The sequence below is a fragment of the Psammomys obesus genome, unplaced genomic scaffold (genome assembly GCF_907164565.1).
Source record: "Psammomys obesus unplaced genomic scaffold, mPsaObe1.curated_primary_1811, whole genome shotgun sequence".
Lineage (NCBI taxonomy): Eukaryota > Metazoa > Chordata > Mammalia > Rodentia > Muridae > Psammomys > Psammomys obesus.
In genome coordinates, this window is record NW_026596051.1 from 18,674,529 (window position 1) to 18,694,230 (window position 19,702).

Below are 19,702 nucleotides of genomic sequence, written 5' to 3' on the forward strand. Positions count from 1 at the left end.
GGAGTAGGAAGCTGAGCTGGTCAAGTTATTCTATTATTGGTCACATTCCGTATGAGATGCTGTGCTGCCAGAACTGTGTCCCTGGAAAATACAGAGGCCCTATCCATGAGTGTGACATTACTTAGAAGTAGGGTCCTTACATTGACTGGACATAAAAGTCAGATGCATTCTCAGGGCGGGGGGTGAGGGGGGTGGCAGTGAGTGTGAATGGGAATTTGGCAGTTGGAATCAGTAAGATAAGGAGAAGGCGGTTTGGACAGGCAGGGGCACAGGGATCTGAGAGGCTTTGGGAAGAGATCGTGAGACACAGAGGTGGGGTTCTAGAGCCCTTTAAGTTGTGGGGTAGTGCCATGGGAGGTCAGTGGAAAAGAGAAACTACCCTTCGAGAAAGCCCTGTTTGTGGTATGGGGCAAGATAAGGAGCTTGTGCAGGGTGAAACTCAAGAGGTAGGTTCTCCAGTGGGGCAGGAGTCCGCCTCTGTATTAGGAGATACAGACGTGAGATGGGGGTAGGGGAGGGAGGAGACTGGCCTTGTGGAGTCTAGCAGTGACCTGACCTGGACACAAGGACACTCAGAGTCACTGGAGAGACAGCCTAACCTGGCTTGATGGAGCTGCTGGCTGGGGCTGGGATCCAGATCCCCATCTGGAGGATTTCTGGGGTGCAAACTGTTGAATTCAGGATCAACAGCTTATTACCTGCTTGGTAAACTTCCTGATGATTTAACCACTGTGCTCCTGGGCCAGTTTGAGCTGTTCTGCTAGAATAGGAGAAGTTGTGTGTCAAGAGAAACATGTGGCACCGCACTGGATGTCCCTAGGACCAACAGGGTCAGAGAACAGTTTGAGATCTTCAAGAACATGGGCAGAGAGAGCTCTTAAAAGATGGCCCCTTAACTGACTGCAGGGAGGGGAGAAGACATACAGCTGGGTAATGGGACAGGAGCGCACACAGGCTTTGGATTTTACGTTGTCCAGAGACGTGCTCCAGCATGCACTGTTCTGCAGCTACTGTTGGGGGAGCTCCAATATGTGGTAGCTCTCAGTTAGGAGGAAAAGGGCCAGCATGATCCTGCCTTCAATGTTTAAGCTGCATACCAAAAGTGGCTAGCCTGGCCCATGAAGAACACTGACATGTCCTTCCCTTTGTTCTTATCTTTAACCAAATCACTATCACCATCATCATATCACCACCAACACTGTCATCACCACCGCTATTTTCACAGTCATCACCACAGCCACCATTATCACACCATCACCCAGCCATGATAACTACCATTATTAGCACTGTCGTTTCCATTGCCATCATCACAACCACCACTACCACTATCATCAATAGCATCACCAACACCATTATCAACACCACCACCTTTATCACGATCCCCACAATTAGAGCACTATCAGTACCCATCCACCACCATCATCAAGGTCACCACCACCACTACCACCATCCCCACCATCATCCCACCATCTCCATCATCACCAGCACCACCATCCCCACCATCATCCTCATCCAACAAGCCCTATTTTTCTTTCTACTTTCCCTAGAGCAACTTGCTTCTCAGCCCTTCCCTGCTCCTTCTGAAGAAAGCGTGGTACTTTCACTGTATTTTCCTAGACATCTCACCTCCATCAGGCATGAGCTAAGTCCAGTGCTGCTGATCTTTCTAAAGAGAGTTTTACTTCGGCGCAGCCATGCACTTTGCTTAGAATACTGCCCCAACATGCTGTGACGCCTCAGCTGCAGACTTGAGACATCACAGGAGAGACTGGTGCACAAAAATCTAAAATATTTGCCATGTGGCCCTCTGCAGAGGCTTCCTCATCAATGAGTCGAGCAGGTGTGCTTCCTGCTTTCCATGCTGAGTTGGTGAAGTCATGGGCTCCAGGCCTCTTTCACTCTTCTCAGCATTCACCACCAGCCTCTTCAAGGCCGATCAGCTTCTGCCTACCACCTGGGGCAAAGGGGAAGGCTTTGGGTCTGGCCCAGCAGCAGCCCATGTGGACATACCAGTGTTCTGTCCTGTAGCCAGGTGTTATGGCTTAAGAGCGAAGTGTCCCTCGCCAGCTCACTTATTTGAGTGTTAAGTCCCCATCTGATAACACTGTTTTGGGAGTTTGTGGGAGTTTGTAGGATGTGGGACTTGTAGGATTCGGGACTGAGCTGGTGGACAAAGGATACAGAGAAGGTCCTCTGGGTTGGAGCCTGGCCCATTTCTTGTCCTGTTTTTTGCTTCCTAGCCTAGACATCATGTGAGAGGCTCTGAGAGAAACTGCCACATGCTCCCACCACCAAGGATAGAGCCACTGTCTTCTCTGCCTTGACAAAGGAAATAGGATCCCAAAGAAGCACTCTCTTAAGCTGCTTTGTCAGCTACGCTGTCCTAGCAACAAGAACCTAACAATACTCTGTGCAGAGGGTGACCGTGTTGGCAGCCTAGAGCCACACCTCTCCGTCAGTGGGGCTGACTGCTTCCACCCTGTGCAACACAGGCTCCTGGGAAGACTCACCAACACTTGAGTGATTGGTTGCTCCTTGGACTGGGAAACCAGGAGTGTCAGCCTTTCTCCAGGACCGGGCTTCCTCCTATGGGGCCACAAGTTTCTTGCTGCCTTCCCACGATGCTCAGAGTCATCCGTGTAGGAATTTTGATGAGCCAGGAGAAGCAACGCCACCTGCCTTTGTCTCCCTTCTCTTGTTTGTGGTTCATGAATGTCTGTGTGTGTGTGTTTCAGTGTGTGTGACTGTATGAGTGTGTGTATATGTATTGTATAGGTCATTATTGCCTTCAACTCACTATGAAACCTCCAGCCCTCTACGTAAGTGACCTAAACCCACCTCTCGGTGGCTACAGAGGTTGGCAAGTGGGGTCCACGATTCCTCCCACAGACTCCGGCACAGCTCAGGAGAGGTGCAGCACGAGAGGCACATGGCGCTGCCTATGTTCTCTCCACCGCCTCACTCTCTTCATTCTGCTGGGAGAGAGCGCGCCCACTGTTCACTGCTGGCTCAGCCACGGGCAGCCCTGAGCTCGGAGCACCTTGAGCATCTGCTATGGGGTGTGGTGATGCCCGAAGAGGATGTTGCCTCAGAGAGCAAGGTGAGAGTCCTGGCATGGCTTTGGGAACCTGTGACCAGATGCATGGTTCAGGCTGACCAGGGCTGTTTTGGAACATGTCTTAGCTGGGTGGGATATGGGCCCCTCACATTGGCAGAAAGTCAAGCGTAAAGAAGGTTACTGGACTCTAGCCTGTGTCTCCTGTCTCTACAGTCAACTTTGCTGTCTTTTTGCTCATACACACACTTTTCCAACAACAGACTCAAATTTAAGGCACATTAAAGAACATAATAAAACTCAAACAGAAACTACAGAAATACAGCAAAATAGAAGTTACTTAGGAGGGACTGTTCTGCTGACACATTTAAGCTTTCCTTGGTCTCGGAGCTTCCTGATAAGCAAGGAGAAAAGAGATCACGGCCAAGTTCAGTCTTCAGGAGGAGGTCAGAGGGAGCACACTCCCTGGCATTTCCTTTAGGGAAAGTTGCACCAAGTGCCCAGCTCAGGGCTGGGGTTCTCCTAGAACAGTGAAGGCCTGCAGTCAGGAAGTAAAGCTGTGTTTCCAACAGGGGGACTGTTTTCCACACAGGTCCACACTAGGCTGCACTCTGAGCCAGCTGTTTACACAGCCCCAAGCTCAAGTGGAAACAGGCCCTGGATTATCTCGCCCTCTGGGGTCAAAAGGCACCGATTTCAGCGGCAAAACGCTCAGCGCTGCAATCTTTGCTTTCCGCGTGAGTGAGCAAACGCTGAGCCCAGGCCACGGGGCTCCACCTCGCCTCCCACCTCATCTCCGTGAGCTCCAGTCAATCTTTTGACAGCAGTCATTGTCTGTGACAGTGCCCTGAACAACTTCTCTAAACGGAATCATTCATTCGGCCATAATGGGAGGCCAGCGGCCGGCCTGCTGATGGCCACAATTCCACTCTGATGACCTGGCTGATGGGGACATTCACAGGCTGAATGCTGGCGGAGCCTGCAGGACTGGAAAGGCATCTGAAGTCTGGCATCTGGGCTGAGGATTTACGGGTTTCTGTTGGCTAGACCCCCCACTGACATTATGCCAGTGGCAGCTCCTAGGCTACCAGTGGCAGCACCCTGGCCTCAGGGTTCCCATCTGTGAAGTGGGACTAAGAAAGTGGTCCCCACACCCTCCGCCCCAAAAGATATGCTGACCGCTTGCACAGGGTTCTCTGGTACATATGCCAGCCAAGTCCCCAGAGGCAACACACAAATTAGAAGGGCATCACCAGTGGGCATCAGAAGACAGTAGTATAGAAGTCTGCCCTTTGCCATACCTGCAGAGGATGTGTAGGAATGCGGAGAGGTAGGCCTCCTGGGCCCAGGAACCAGCATGCACACACTGAAACATGACAGGCACAGAGCTGATGGCAGCCAGGAGCTCCTGCATGGCCAAGCGCCTCCTCCAGGTGACACAGCACCACTGCAAGTGCCTGCTTCACCCTAGGGCCTGGCTTCCTGCTGCCACTCACAAACTAACTTTGCATAGAAGACCCTACGAATCCCCTTCCAGCTCTGTGGTGCCTGTGTGTGCCAGCTGAAGTGCTACAGGGACCTGGTAAAGCCTGTCCTTAGAGCCACCCATTCCTCTGTAGATAACACTCTAGCCTGGGGTTGGGGGGAATATTCGGGAAGCATGGAGGTGACCAGCATCCTTGGAAAATCCTCATCATGGTGAGCCTGCAGGTTGTCCTGGTAACCTGTTCCCCTGAGTGCCGCAGGATGCTTTCTGGGCCAGGGTCTTCTGCAGGGTCTCTGAACTGCTTTTCACGAGGTCCCTCACCACCCTATCCTGGCTATGAGGGTTCTTCACTGAGATTGACACACAAGGCTCCATTGCGACTCTCACGGTGGGAGGGCGAGACAATATCGTCAGGCAGTCATTGCAGCTCTGCCTGTATCTCCCATGGTGCAATGTACAGTTGGTGACTGACGGGGGGTATTCCAGCATCAAGATTATGCTCTTGAATTATGCTCTACTCCTGCATCAAGATTATGCTCTTCAGAACTGAACGGAAGTTCCTGAGACATTTGTCAGTAGCTCAAGGCTAATTCCCTGCCTTGCCCTAGCCTCTCCCTTTCCATCTGAAAGTGGAACTACTGAGGCTGCTCCATACTGGGAGCTTCCAGACTCCAGTCTCCAGAAGGAAGGAGGGGACCATTTGTTCTGCAGACACCTGTCACCCTGGCCCTGTGTAACCAGAGCCAGTGACAGGCCCCCTGACAACACCAACAACAAGCTTGCCTTTTAATTCTGCAACCGGAGAGGAGGCCCTCTCCTGGGGGTGGGATGGGGGGACTCATTGATCCACAGTCACAAATGTCAGGCATCCTGGGGACAAGGTGATCTCAGCTGCCATGTGGCCTATCAGCAGAACTCCCTAACTGCTGTACCATGGAGCAGGGGGAGGAGCCACCTGCCAAGTGGGAGAACAGAAGGATATACATTCCTTACTGCCCCTTAGGGATAGGCTGTGGTCCTTGGTTCTGAACAAGCCAAGGCCACTTAGGTGTCTAGTCTGGCTATACGTGGCTGTTTAGGGAGCATGAGGCTATGTTTGGGTGGCTCTGCCATCTCCCAGAATATGGCATAAGACCATACTACAGTCATGGGAAGACACGTGGCATGATGCGAATTCCACCAGCCACTCTCCTTCTGTTATTTGGGGAGTCCAAGCCCATGAAGCCAGCCTGCAGCTCAGAAGCTGGGACAGGGCAATGCAGGTGAGGCCAGACAAGCCAGAGACCCTCCTGCCCAGAGCCCTCCCACCTGATGGCTCATGGTGGCTCGCTTGCATCCTAACACACTTTACTTCGTCTGTCATTGTCTTTCCCCAGCTCTAGGCCAGAGGTCCAGGCTCCACATATGCCCAAGCCGGTCCTGCCTAGGCTCCTTGCTTCGGGACAGAAGCCTGTCCCTCAGTGTACTTCTCTCCAAAGGCATGGGTTCCATGCCGAGACAGCCTGGTGCCTTCCTCCTTCAAAAGCCTGCAAAGCTTACACCCACCCTGCAGCACCCACTGCAGGGCAGGGTGGGGAGAATGCAGTCGGGGATTGGGAGCCACGCAAACTCTGCCTTGCTTGTCTTGCTGTCAACTGTGAACTTCATAAGTGACTCCCAATCCCAGACTCTTTGGTTTACAACCTCAACAAGCTAATAGTACCCCCAGATCTTGCACGGAACCCAACAGCCACGAACATCTTCGGGTAAGACAGGGTGCTGAAACAGAAGTGGGCACAGAAACTGAGGTTCCCGCAGCTGGAGTCAGGACAGCAGACTCTTCCCAGAAGATGGACCCTGGGAAGCTCAGCGGCCTTTGCCCTCAGGCTGGGAGAGGCTGTCACTGTGTCCCCTGCTGACCTCACAGGGCTCAGCCTTCCCGGGATCGATGGCTGAACCGGTCAGCTGGCAATGTGACACTAATGGACACAGAATGAAAATGCCAAGGAACATATTAATCTGAACAGCATGGAGGTGACAGCCGGGTGGGGGGCTTAGGGTGGTGCCCCTAATGGAGCCATATTGACCAGGCTGTGAAGACCACAGTGGGGTTGGGTGTCACTCCTGCAGCCTGGGAACTAGATTGATGGATTTCAGTGTCTTATAGATTCAGGTCTGAACACACTGACCTCTCCCCCAGATCAATACGCTCTTCTCAGCCCAGTATGGCCCCGAAGCCCATCAGGGCTGCCTCTGGGGAGGCTTGTAAATACCCATGTTGGAAATATTAATACAAGCTCATAACCGGACCGCTGATGTGCAGTGGGGCCCTTTCAGGTGTCCCCAGACCCTGCTACTGAGGAGCTCTCTCCTCCTGGTCTCAGGACATCGCCTGCACCTGCCAAGTTGGAAAGTGTCATTTTGCCAACACTGGCTCCTTTTGAGGAAGTTTACTACATTCAGATAGCCACGGCTCAGGCTGGTGGTATCAACCCACCTTCGAGCCACACGGTACAATTTGTACTCCGAAATTGTACATCTACTGGGAAGATGACACAGCGGGGTGATGGCCCCATTTTAAAGGTGGGAAAGAAGGCTTGGAGACATGGGATGCCGAGCAAGACCACACCACGTGTGGCGTTTGGCCTGGCAACAGTTGTGTTAGCAAGGCAGCCACAGGGCCTCATCTCTAGCCTAGGACCTTGTCCCTTGCTTTTGGGTTGGGGCTGTGGATTTCAGAGTCTGCCGGTTCTCAATACTGAACCTGGCTTCTTACACACAGCTTTGTACCTGCCACGGTCACTCTGTTCTTCGCCCACCGCTCCTGCCATCTTCAGGGCAGAAACCTGCAAAATGAGGCTGCCCCCCCCAAGGCAAGGGTGAGTGTGCCCCCATAGCTCCTGTCCAGCCTGACGCCCCCTCCCCTGATTCCTCTAAACTTTAGCCTACCTTAGTCACCACCATCACCATCATCGCCATCTCCAGCACTGTGGTGGTTTGAACGAGAAATGTCCCTCATCGGCTTCAGTATTCGACTGTTTGGTTGCAGTTGGTGCTTCTGTTTGGGGAGATTTAGAAGATTCAGTCTTGCTAGAGGAAGAATGTCACTGGAGGAGGGCTTTGAGAGTTTAAAGCCTCATGCTACTTCCAGTTTGATTTCTCTATGTTTGCTCCTGAGGGTGTGAGCTCTCAGCTTCCTGCTCCACCCAGCATGCCTGCTGCTTGCTGTCATGCTTTCCTGCCATACTTATCCCTCTGGAATCATTAGCCAAACAGAACCTCCTCCATAAGCGGCTTTGGTCATGATGTGTTATCACATCAGCAGAAATGCAATGAACGCAAGTACCATCACCCCAACACCTTCATCGCCATGTCCTGCCAATACCAGCATGATCACCATTTTACCATCAACTCGGCCCTATCATCACTCCTTGCCTAGTTTGCTCTTATGTTGCTGCGTTAAAACACAGCCAAAGGTGATTTTCATCTTGGGAAATGAATGGGTTCATTTGTCTTACAGGTTATAGTTCATTATTGAGGGAAGCCAAAGCAGGAACTCGAGACAGGAACCCAGAGGCAGGAACTAAAGCAGATGCTACGAAGAAATGCTGCTTACTGGTTGCTTGTTCAGGCTTGCTCAGCTAGCTTTCTTATCTAGTCTAGATTCTCTTGCCTAAGGATGGCACCACCTACAGGGGGATGGGGACTTCTGCATCAATTAGCAATTGAGAAAATGCCATACAATACAGATATGGTTCAATCTGATGGAAACAAATCTTCAGTTGAGGGTCCCTCTTACCAGGAGACTCTAGGTTGGTGTCAAGATGATAGCTGAAGCTAACCATGACAACCCCTATGACTCCCAGTGCCATCATTACTGTCAGCAACACCCCTTCACTACTATTACTCCCTTCACTGCCACCAACATTACCATCATCATCATCATCATCATCATCATCATCATCATCACCATCATCAACATTATAACAAGAGAACTGAGTGACTGGCTGTTCTCTGCCATCACCGTTACCACCACCATTACTGCTGTAGTCACCAACATCATCATTGACCATCACCATTACCACTTCTCAGCCTCACCATCACCACCATCAGCACCATCACAAGATAGATGTTAGGATTCAGGCTCCTTCACCTGTGTGCTCCTTGCTTGGTCCCAGGAGCTTCAGAGAGTATGGCAAAAAGTTGACATTCAAGTGATATTGGGAGTGCCTGGAGGATGCCAGAAATGAGGGTAAGGTCCTGGGTCTCCCATGGGCATGGTGAGCTGTTGACTGTACATAGGGTATATTCTCTGGAAAGCTGGAACCTCAATATCTCTGCTAAAGACCAGCCTGCCTTGCTCTGTGTCCTCCTCTCATTCAGTCTGGGACCCATTGTTCCTATGGGGGTCTCTGCCCTTTTACATGCAGCCAGTACTCACTAGGATGTGACTTCTGCCTAGTTCCTACTGTTTCTCCAGAGGACAGTCCTTCTTCTGCGAGTATCCAGGGGTCACATGGAGTATCCTTTGGGTCACATGACTGATACAAAGGTAGGTTCTTTCTCATTAGAATTTATGAATGGGACTTAGGGCCCCATCCTTAAGTAACTCCTTCAGACAACCCATTGAGCTGAGAGGACCAGGACTAGAGGCTCACATGGTAGAGGCTCAAAGCTCATGGGGACTGAAAATTCTCTAATGGATACTGCTGAGTGTCTGAGGCTCTGAGGGCCTACCTTTACTCTTTGGTAAAGTGGACATAGCTCCCCAAATCTGGCAGAGCTGTCCATGTGGTCAGGGGACAATGGAGAGGAGGGTGGGTGACAGGCATGGCCACTGCTACAGCAGAAAATCAGGACCTGCCTGCCTACTTGCCTACCTGAACCTTGACCTCACTCCTCATCTGCCACCAGTAACGAGTGCACATCAAAGACATGGCAGGAGGCTTTGGATTCTACATAGTAGTTAGAGGGATGTTTTACATGGCGGTTGAAGTCTGCACAGCCCCTTTGCCTTTCTGGGCCCAGTTCCCCCCTGCTCTGAGGGTTTTCTATATGGTTACTTCTATAGCTGAGCTGTTACTTCTACTTCTGAGATTGTCTGGCTGCTGTCTTGCCACCCCTGCTGCTGGCCGTTAAGTGAGCACAAACATGTTCGACACTAAATAATTAATTTTTGTCCTACGATAAAAATGTCATCTGTTGATTTACAGCCCCTCTTGGTAATAGAGCTCAATGGAAACCTGATTCTTAATTATTGTTCTTGCGCTGCCAGGAGGCGGATCCACCTGCTGGAGGCGCAGCCCCAACTGTTCCTGGGAGCTTCTAGGCCACAAGGCCAGATGCTTTCTGGGCCCTGGCTCTGCTCTTTGCAGGACTGTGAGCCATGGAGAGTGGTACCCTCTCAGCAGAGTGCCTGAAGGACCAGGGCAGGGGAAGGCTCTGCTCTAAAGGCTGGATGGCATTCTAGGATTGTGGCATCACAGGAACTGGGCTGTGTGGATAAGAAGAATGAGGTCCAGAGCAGGAATGTGGGTGACCACCGGCCAGGCATGTTGAGGTGGAACTGGCGTCCTGTACCTCATACCCAGCAATGGAGGAGCAGAGTGCAGCTGTAGCCTCCTCATGGTCCTTCAGCCACTCTGCCAGGTGAACATAGCTTGTGATAGTTTCTCTGAAATCATAGGGGCAGGGTAACCCTTTCCCTCCTAAAGGACCCAGGGTGTGAGGGGCTTGGCATGGGTTGAGGAGGCTTGGCAGAGAAACTCCTAAGTGGACAGGTAGGTCAGGCTGTTGTCTCTGCTACTTTCTCCGTGACATTAGGAATAGCACTAGTGGGACTTAGTGTCTGGTATGGAGGGGAGCTCATCTACTCAGATGTGGAAAGTCAGAGAGGTGGGATGGGGTCTCCAGAGAGCCCAGCGCATCACACTGCATCCAGGCAACACTCTTGCAGACTCAACATATGACTAGAGTCAGCTCTGTTACATTCGAGTTTCTGCTCCTGTTATTCCTTCCAGACCGATTTTCTACAACCATCAGCATCTCACTCCCTCCCTTATGGTGGGCTGGACATCAGGAGCCTGACCTCTGAGCAGCCCTGGATTCACTTTAGGGTGAGTGGGTTGGAGGCAAGCAGGAGCTGCATGCCACAGATGAGGTTCTGGGGGTGCACAGGTTTCTGGCCAGCGGACTACCTTCCCCCACTGCCATGATGTAATGACCTATATGTGAAATGGGTGACCAGGTTCTGGCACTTTGGTTCCAGACAACTCTGTAAAAACTCAGGACCTTGGTGCTAGTCTCATGGGAACCATAAATTGTGACAGTTTGTGCGGAAGTGCCAAGCTGGTCCACAGACAAGGGTGAGGCTTCTGAGGTCAGGGCTGCAGGACCCCTGCTGTACTAGAACTTGTACCTTGTCTAAGCCCTCTTTTTCTGTGCCCAGTGGTCACACCCAGACTTCCTGGAGAAGTCTCTGTCCATCCAACAATACCTTATACCTCACAGGACAGACCTTGTTCACATCCTTCCAGGATGGGTTGTGGGCTGCAGGGTACAAATGAAAGCCAAGCCCAGTCTCCTTAGGACACCAGAATGAACAGGATGGTCAGCTCGGGGTTGGGAGGTCTGGCAGGGGCACAGGAACAAAGTTGTGCAAATACCTTCCTTCCTGTTGGCTGCTGGGGATACTTGAATGCCCATGAAAGCTCGGACTTTCCTCAGCTCTCCTCTGAAGATGAAGTTGCCTTAGCCACTCACCCTCAGTCCCACCCTCAGGCAATGCAATGCCCACAATAAGTGTGGATGGGAATCTGCTGTGGCACCAGTCTCAGTACAGGGCCAGACAAATGGCAGCAATGTCTGTTCAACAGGAGCCCAAAGAGCCTATTAGTGTCCTGAGGGCGGGGCTGTGTCCTTTGTGCTGGGCAGCCCGCTGGCCCCCAGGGGACCCTGCGAATGCTTGGTGAGTGGCAGGCTCTTGGGGATTGCTCAGCCTGAAGGAGGTGCTTGGTCAGTGCTAGGTCCTCTGGTGATGCTGGAGGCAGTGCAGGGTGGCAGTGATGAGAGACGATGTTGGTAGCAGTGCTAGGAAATGGTGCTAGGGGGCGCTGCTGACTCCCCAGACAAAGCAAGTGTGAAAGTAATAGCAGGTCTGTCCCCCTGGTGCAGTGAGCCAATGGGATAGGACAAACCACTGCAGGGTCCAAGTGACTGGACGATTGTCAGGTGCTGTAGCCTTTTACTTTTAACAGGCTATGTCCCCAACACTGGGCAGGCAGTAGAGTCCAGTGGAGAGAGGAACTCACCACCATCTGGATGGTCAGTAGACTTCTGGGAGGGTTGAGGAGAGGTTGAATGAGTGATGGAACTTACCAATGCCCATTCAGCTAGGTGCCCACAGGAGTCCTAGATTTGTGAATTAGACAAACTTGCCGTTGGTTCTGAGGGAGACTCATGGAAGCCAGCCTGCCACATGTGCCAAATCCTTGGGCACGCTGCACACAAGAGTCATCTGTGTGTCAAGCTGCACAGCCCACCTGTGCATGTGGGGGCTACCGCGCCCCTCTCCCCACAGGCAGCACAAGGCTAAGCCTGGAGCCCCATGAGAGCAGCCTGCCCGGAACTCTGCTGTCTAGGACGTCCCCAGGGCTGGGGGTTTTGCAAGGCGCTAAGTGACTGCCACTGTCCCCTAGGACCACTCCTGTGAGAAAGGCTCCTGCCGCTGGCTTTGAGTCCTGTTTTCAGGCCTGGCTGACGACTCTGTCTCTACGGGATGGTAATGAAGTAATGCTGTTGTGACTCGGCTCTGGCTCTTGTCGCCTGAGAGTGTCTAAGTGCTTCAGGAACAATTAATCGGCTTGCTCACTCCTGCTAAGCATGATAGCCCAAGGCCCCAGGAGGCCAGAGGAGGGAAGTGGCCTTGAGGAGAGATCCAGGGGCTCTCAGACAGCTACTAGAAGCAGCCTGTGCTTCAAGCAAGCCACTTGAGTCAAAGCTTAGAGCAGGAACATGGAGGAGCTGAAGGTCACAGAAGGTAGGGTTTGCTGAATTGGCCTAAAGTTCTGGGGTTTTTTGTTTGTTTGTTTGTTTGTTTGTTTGTTTTTGTTTTTAATTGGGGGTATGAGAGTCTAAATTTGAATTTTTAACCTCTCCAGGGCTCAGGCTCCTCTCACCTCTAGCCTTTCTCTACCTGCTTCCATCTCAGCCATCAGGGCCCTTCATCTTTCCTTCCTTTTAAACCTCAGTTTCCCCTTCCTACATTGGGGGGAACAAGCATCCCTTTTTCTATAGCAGCACTGATTAAATGACTTCATTTTAAGGCTGTTCCTGGGGTGACTGCACACAATGGCATGCAGGGCCACAGCTACCACCAGGTTAGGTGTATATAGCTTTGACCACAACACCTGACACAGTTTAAGGGAGAATGATTTATTTTGGCTCATGGTTTCAGAGTGATCCGTCCACCATGGCGAGCATGGTTTTGGGCAGATGGAGATATGGTCCAGCCTATTCAGAAAAGGAAGCATAGAGAAGGGGAGGAACCAGGAACAGGTGTATCCTTCAAGGGTTTATCCACAGTGACCACTTCCTCCATGTAGGTATCACCTCCCCAGACCTCCAACAGCTCCTAAAGTAGCACAATCAGTGGAGGACCAGGTGTTCAAAACATCCCTGTGGGGGGTGCTTCCCAAGCCCTAAAGGTTCATGGACAGCTTCTAGTGCAAAATGCTTTCCGTTCAAATTGAAGAGTTCCTAAAGGCATATGCATGAAAGTGCAGTGCGAGCAGAGGCCAGAAGAGGGCACTGGATCCCATGGAGATGTGCTTACAGGTGGTTCTGAGCTGCCTGATGTGGGTAGTGGATAGAGAACTAGTCCTCTGCAAAAGCATGTTCAACCACTGAGCCATCTCTCCAGCCTCAACTCTCCAAAGTGAAAACAGTCCCAACTCTGTTCAGAAACCAAAAGTTCAAGTCCTCTGAGACTCAAGGCTGTGAGCCCCCATTAAACCAAAGAGAACAATCATATACATCCCAGATCCAGTGACATGGTTAGCACGTCCACCCTATAAGGAGGGGTGAGGCATGCAAAGGAGAGATGGGTCAAAGGATGCTGAGATGCAGCAGGGCAAATGTTAAATCCTGTGGCCACGTGCAGCATCTGAGACTCGTGGTGTGTGGTGACCGGGGAGTCTTTCTTTGGCTGGCCAAACTTGGTGCTTTCCTCACTGGATGTCTCCAGTTCCTGGCAGCTCCAGCATCCTGGGATCTTATCACAACTCACAATTTCCTGCATCAGTCTACCACAGCCTTCCCAAAGTGAATCGGAGCTTGCTACACATTGCCTGTCTCCGGAGTTCTTCCTGAAAAATCCTGGTAAGAGCCTATGTAGCCCGTTACTCTTGTGTAGTGTGTGTCTACAAAACCAGGGCCATGTGGAAGACGCCAAGTTCCGCTGCTGGTTCCAGCCGCAGTCAGGCCACCTGAGACCATAGCTGTAGGTCTCAGGTGTCTGAGACTGAACCTGGAGAAACAGGTGGCCCTGCATAAGCAGGAAGGCACGGAGTCTGTCTTACTAAAGACAAGGTGTCTGTGGATGGGTGAGGTCTCTCCAGTTCCTGAAATACCCTCAGGACCTTTCTTATGGGCTGGTGTCCAGTGCTCAGCTGCCCTTTAATGGTGATAACCTCTTTAGCAGGTCAGACTTTAAACCTACCATTTTCCTGGCCAAACGATGTGGTTTTCACATCTTTTTGTGCTGCCTTCTGCTTCCAAATTTCACTGTGAGGCTGGCTAAAAGCAGCCAGCACTAACTGTGCCACAGACTGAGCGCTATGCTGTCTTGAAATTTCTTCCACCCAAGTCATTAGTCCACTACTTTAGAGTTCAGCATCACTCACATGTTTAGAACATGGGCAAAGCAAAGACAAATCATCAGGCAGTCACACAAACAGCCTCTAATCCAATGCCAGGCAATATTTTTGCTCACCTTGAAGCTTTGCCGGCCTGGTCTCTACCTCCCGTGTTTCTCCTGACATTCTGTTCTTTTGAGCTTCTGCCAGAAATCCTCCATTAAGCTCCATTCCCAGCATTCTCTAGCCTGCATCTCCAGAGTTTTACAGTCCCCTCCTGCAAAACTGTTCCAAAAGCTAAGAGACCCACATGGTTGGTGTAGTCAGGAGAGACCCCACTTCTCTGGTGTTACTTTCTTCTGTGTCATGATGACCATAAAAACTGAGAAAAACATCTCAAGGAGAAAGGGGTTACTTGGACCCATGGCCGTACACAGCTCAATCCATCACAGCACCATACCTCATTCCATGACAGCAGGAGTGTGGCAGAGACCCAAGTCTCTGGGGTATGACTTGCCCCTACTTCTACCAAGCAAGCCTTCCTTTCTGAAGGTCTCACAGCATCCCAGAACAGTGCCCCCATCTGGGGAACACATGTTGAAAACACAAGCCCATGAGGGACATTTCAGATTCAAACCATAATGTCCACCATGTTGACAAGACACATACAGGGACTCTTGCCATCACAAGCTCTTAGGGGAGTGATCTCCTTCCCCCCTCCCTGGCTTTCCCTTGCTCGTCTCTGTCTGTGGAGGAGGTACCCGCCAGCCCCAGCTTTCTCCACAAGGCTCACACAGTGGGTAGTAAATCTAGGCTGGTAGAATCGGCAGGACTGTGCTGGAGAACCTGCAAGTCTCAGATCTGTGGACTTTCGTTTTCGGATGGGATGGGAGGCTTTGTGACCATGTGATTGGAGCATCACTTGCATTACTTTTCTGACTGGAAGCTCACTCCTTCTCTGAACTCTTACTGAATTTATCCCTCTAACTGCCCACTCACACATGGACCACACATGAGGACGGACATTTATGGATACTTCTCAGAGTGTGCCATCCCTCAGACACACATGAGAGAAGGACCTGGAAGCCACTATATTCTGGGATGTCAGACACATTTTAGCTTTTGGTCCTATCTAAAACCACCTGTACTTGTCTCTTAAAAACTTCCCATACACCATGAAGAGGCTCACTGAACTGTTTTCAAAGGCGATGCTGAGTCACGGAGACTTAGAACAGAACTCAAATCAAATCACAAGCAGAGCATGGCCTGCAAGTGGCCGTGCTCATAGTTCAAGAACTGCCAGGCTTCTAAGGGAAGCTTCATGCTAGGTCGGTGAGGATGCCCAGGCAGATGTTTGAAGTTTGGGAGCAGAACCCCTCTAAGAACACTGATTTTATCAACTCAATTTAAAGGGCCCAGTTAGTCAGGCCGGTGGAATTTCCCAGCACATCTCCGGACACTAAAGTTCTCACTTGAGAGACTCTGACACTTGAGCACTTGACTGAGACAGACTGTGCTGCCCATCAGCTGGCGCAATGAGCTTGCAGAGGCGAGCCTTTCAAATAAGTGGGACTTGCCTTCTGAGTATGTAACTTTAATGTTAACTTTTAAAATATATTTATTTTATGTGGTTGGGTGTTTTGCCTGTATGTATAGGTTTTGTTTTGGCTTTTTGAGACAGGGTCTCAGTATGCATCCCTGGCTGGCCTGTAACTCACTATGTGGGCTAGGCTGGACTCAAACTCATAGAGATAGGCCTGACTCTGCCACCCCAGTGCCGGGATTAAAAGTGCATGCCACCTTACCTGCCTGTAGTGCATGCAGAACCTGTGGAGGCCAGAAGAGGGCATCAGATTCCCTGGAACTGAAGTTACAGACAGTTATTAAGTCAGTGCTAGGAACCAAACCCGATCCTCCGCAAGAACAGCCAGTGTTCTTAACCACTGAGCCATCGCCCCTGACCCTAATGTTAACTTTAACAAGCTTCAACTGAAAACCCAGTTAAATGGCAAATAAACGTTCACATTTATAGCACTCCCTCTCCATACAGGGAATGCTGCCTGAAGCTCTTTGCAGGCGGTGGCTGAGCTGAGCTAGGAGGCTCCGGCAGAACAGAAGGGAGGGACAAGCATCACAGAGGTAGAGAGAACAACCTATGCCAGCAATCATGATTACCCGGGGGAGAAGTGAGATGGGACCTGTCCTGGGAGCTAAGGATTTGGGGAGCCACTGGACAGTTTAGCAGGTATGAAAGCCACCCTGCTTCTTCTGTTGCAAGTTACTCCAACAGATAGGGGCTATTTTTGGTTTGTTTTATTTATTTTTTTCAAGACAGGGTTTCTCTGTGTAGTCCTGGCTCTCTTGGAACTTGGTCTATAGACCAGGCTGACCTGGAACGCAGATATCTGCCTTTCTCTGCCTCTTGAGTGCTGGGATTTAAGTCATGTGCTACCACCTGGCGACAGACGGGGGCTATTTAATAAACTTCTTAATAGGCATACCCTCTGGCATAATGGTACCAGGCACCCCGCCTCTTAGAGCTGTGGGTACAGGCACATGATAGAAAGGATACTTAACCACTGCTAGTTGGCTGTCTCCACAAAGGTTCCAGGTCTGTCTGAGGTTCTGTCTGTGGTTCTGAGGGAAACGCCTGAGAACATGAAGAGACCATTGTCGCTGTGTCATGCATGATTGATGGAGGTCCTGCCTTGCCCTTGAATGACATCAAGTGTGGACGGAGTGTGGCCTTGACCCTGAGCGAGGGGCACAGGCCTGTGGCTCCTAGACCATGCTCATCTCATACCAGGTCATGATTACTTCTTTGATTTTATCTCTCCCCTCTTGTGGGAAGCCAGGTGCAGGAATCCTGCCATCTCGTACATGGCGCCTTACCTCAGTGGAAGAATCACCAGAGGAGAGATGCAGGAGGGTTTGACACAGGCAGAGTGAGCCCCAGGGTCACAAGGCTCGGCTGTGTCCACTTTTTCCAGCCCCAGGACACAGGCAACATATTCTCCCATCAGCTGGCCTCCTGTGACATATTTGCCTGGCCTCGAGCTGCAGAGAAACCACGGGGTCTCCGCGTTGCAAGAAGCCCTTGGCCTTATCCACCGTGACCTAACCTTACACCCAGGCTCACCTGTTCTCTGCCACATCTGGGCTGACTGGTGACGTGACATGCAGGCTGCTGCCACTGATGACTGCTCAGGCCAGTGAGGAAAGCTGGCACGTGACTGACCTCCTTGTCCCCTGCCCCTCGCCATCCCCAATCCTCTTTCTTCCTTCCATGACAGCAGAGGTATGATAATCAGGCCTTGGCTGTCCTGCAGAACTACTTGCAGACAGCTTTCGGTGTTCCTCCCGGCTGGGCCTAGTCTGAGTGGAGGCCGTTGTGATGCCAGACAGGCTCTCCTGATTCCAGCCTGGGGAGAGGGAGCCATGATCACTCTCATCCGCAGATAGAATTCCATTGCAGTCATGGGGTACAATGAGACCCTAGGAAGAAAGCGCAGCACCGAGCTTGGAGCACAGGCCCCCATTGGCCAATGTTGCATCCCCACACTGCCATAGCTGGTCCCTTGGGATCCACAGCACAACCCAAGTAGCACATACCTCACCAATGGTGGCCTGGATGCCCTGGGAGGCATCTTGGAAAGTGGACAGCACTTATCAGGGGAATTTACAAGAACTAAACAGACTGGAAGGCCTAGAAGGAAGTGATACTTGCAAGAAATGCTTGCCCAGGCCCACGTGCCGTACCTGTGATGACTAGGCCCCCATGACCAGCGATGCTTAGAGCCCCCATAGCTTCCTAGACAGTCAGAGCCCTGAAGCCGAGTTGGCCTTGGATTTCCTTGGAAGACCCATTCCCAGGCCAGGCGCATCGATCTCACTTCCTTAAGAGCACATTATCTTCACACAGCCTCGAGTTAATGTGTGTGGGCTAATTTCTCTCCTCCCAGCTGTGAACCCCAAGTGCCAAAACTTTCCACTTCAGCCCACTGGGAAGAAGCTCATCTCAAGAATGGGGGCAGGTCTCTGGAGTCGGGAGTCACTTCTCCAAAGTGCTCAGAAGTGTCCAATTGCCCCCCAGGGACACCAGCTTCCCCTGCTAAGTGTCACCAGGATGACCGCAGGGCCCCTGGGCCATGGAGCAACAAGTTTCCTGAAATGCCCTCAGCTGAGTCTCTACTTCCATTGTAGGCATGGAGGGGAGGAAGGGTTTGCAGCCTGCTCTCCTTCCCTGGGGGCCATCAGACTTTGTTCTTGCACACTGTCATCCTCTGAGAAATCCTCCCTCCTGACTCTGTGGAAGCTCCAGCCTCAGCCAGGCTCCTCAAGATGAGGGCCAGGATTCTGGCCTTCGCTCCTACTTGTTTTCCTGGTCCCCAGCCCCAGCTGTAGGCCTCCTCAATGCTCAGCAACCTGTCTTGGACCCAAGTTCTCGTCAGGGACCTCCTCCCTGCACTGACTGGAAGGTTTTCCCAGGCTCTTTCACATCATGCCATGCAGAAGAGGGCAATGTTTGTGCAATACCCCAAGTGACAGGAAACTCCGAGGGAAAATGCATTTCCTTTGTATTATGTAATCATGGTGAGAAAATGAACACTTTTTCATATTCAATTCTAATTGAGATTGAAAAAAAAAACTTTGAAGTGACTTTTCCTATATTTTAATGAGAAACTGAAATTAAGGCCAGTTGTGGGGGTCCACACCATTAATTCCAGCACTTAGGAAGCAGAGGCAGGCCTAACTCTGAGTTCGAGGCCAGCCTGGTGTATAGAGTAGGTTCCAGGACTGCAGGGCTACACAGAGAAATCCTGTCTTGAGAAACCAAAATAAAGAAAAAAGAAACTGGAGTTTGTATTTTGTGGTTAAAGGGAAAACTCAAACACATGCCCACTGGGGTCCTCCAGGACTGCTTATCTAGGCTTTTGAACTTCATTTTCAAAGTCTTGCTTGACCCCCTGGGGGGAAGCATGCAGACATTTCAAGTCAAGGCTTGCCACTGTAGAAAGTTTAAATGAAGGAAGCAAAGTGGCACCACTTAAGACAGGCAGCCATCTCCTTCATTGTGATTTCACTGGAAAATAGAATCTTGCATTTTATATAGTCACACTCATCAGTCCTGCAGGGAAATGCAGTTTACTCCACCATTACTTCAAAAGCTATCTGGAGGTCCTAATCAAGAAGGGGCCTGGGGTCACTACGGAGGCTCTTGGATTCCATCAGGTGCCATCTGCTTGCATTTCAAGGCTTAATCCCCTAGAACTCCTCCTGGCCCTGACTGTGGGGATCTGTCTTGGGCCAGAACCCTTAGGAACCTCT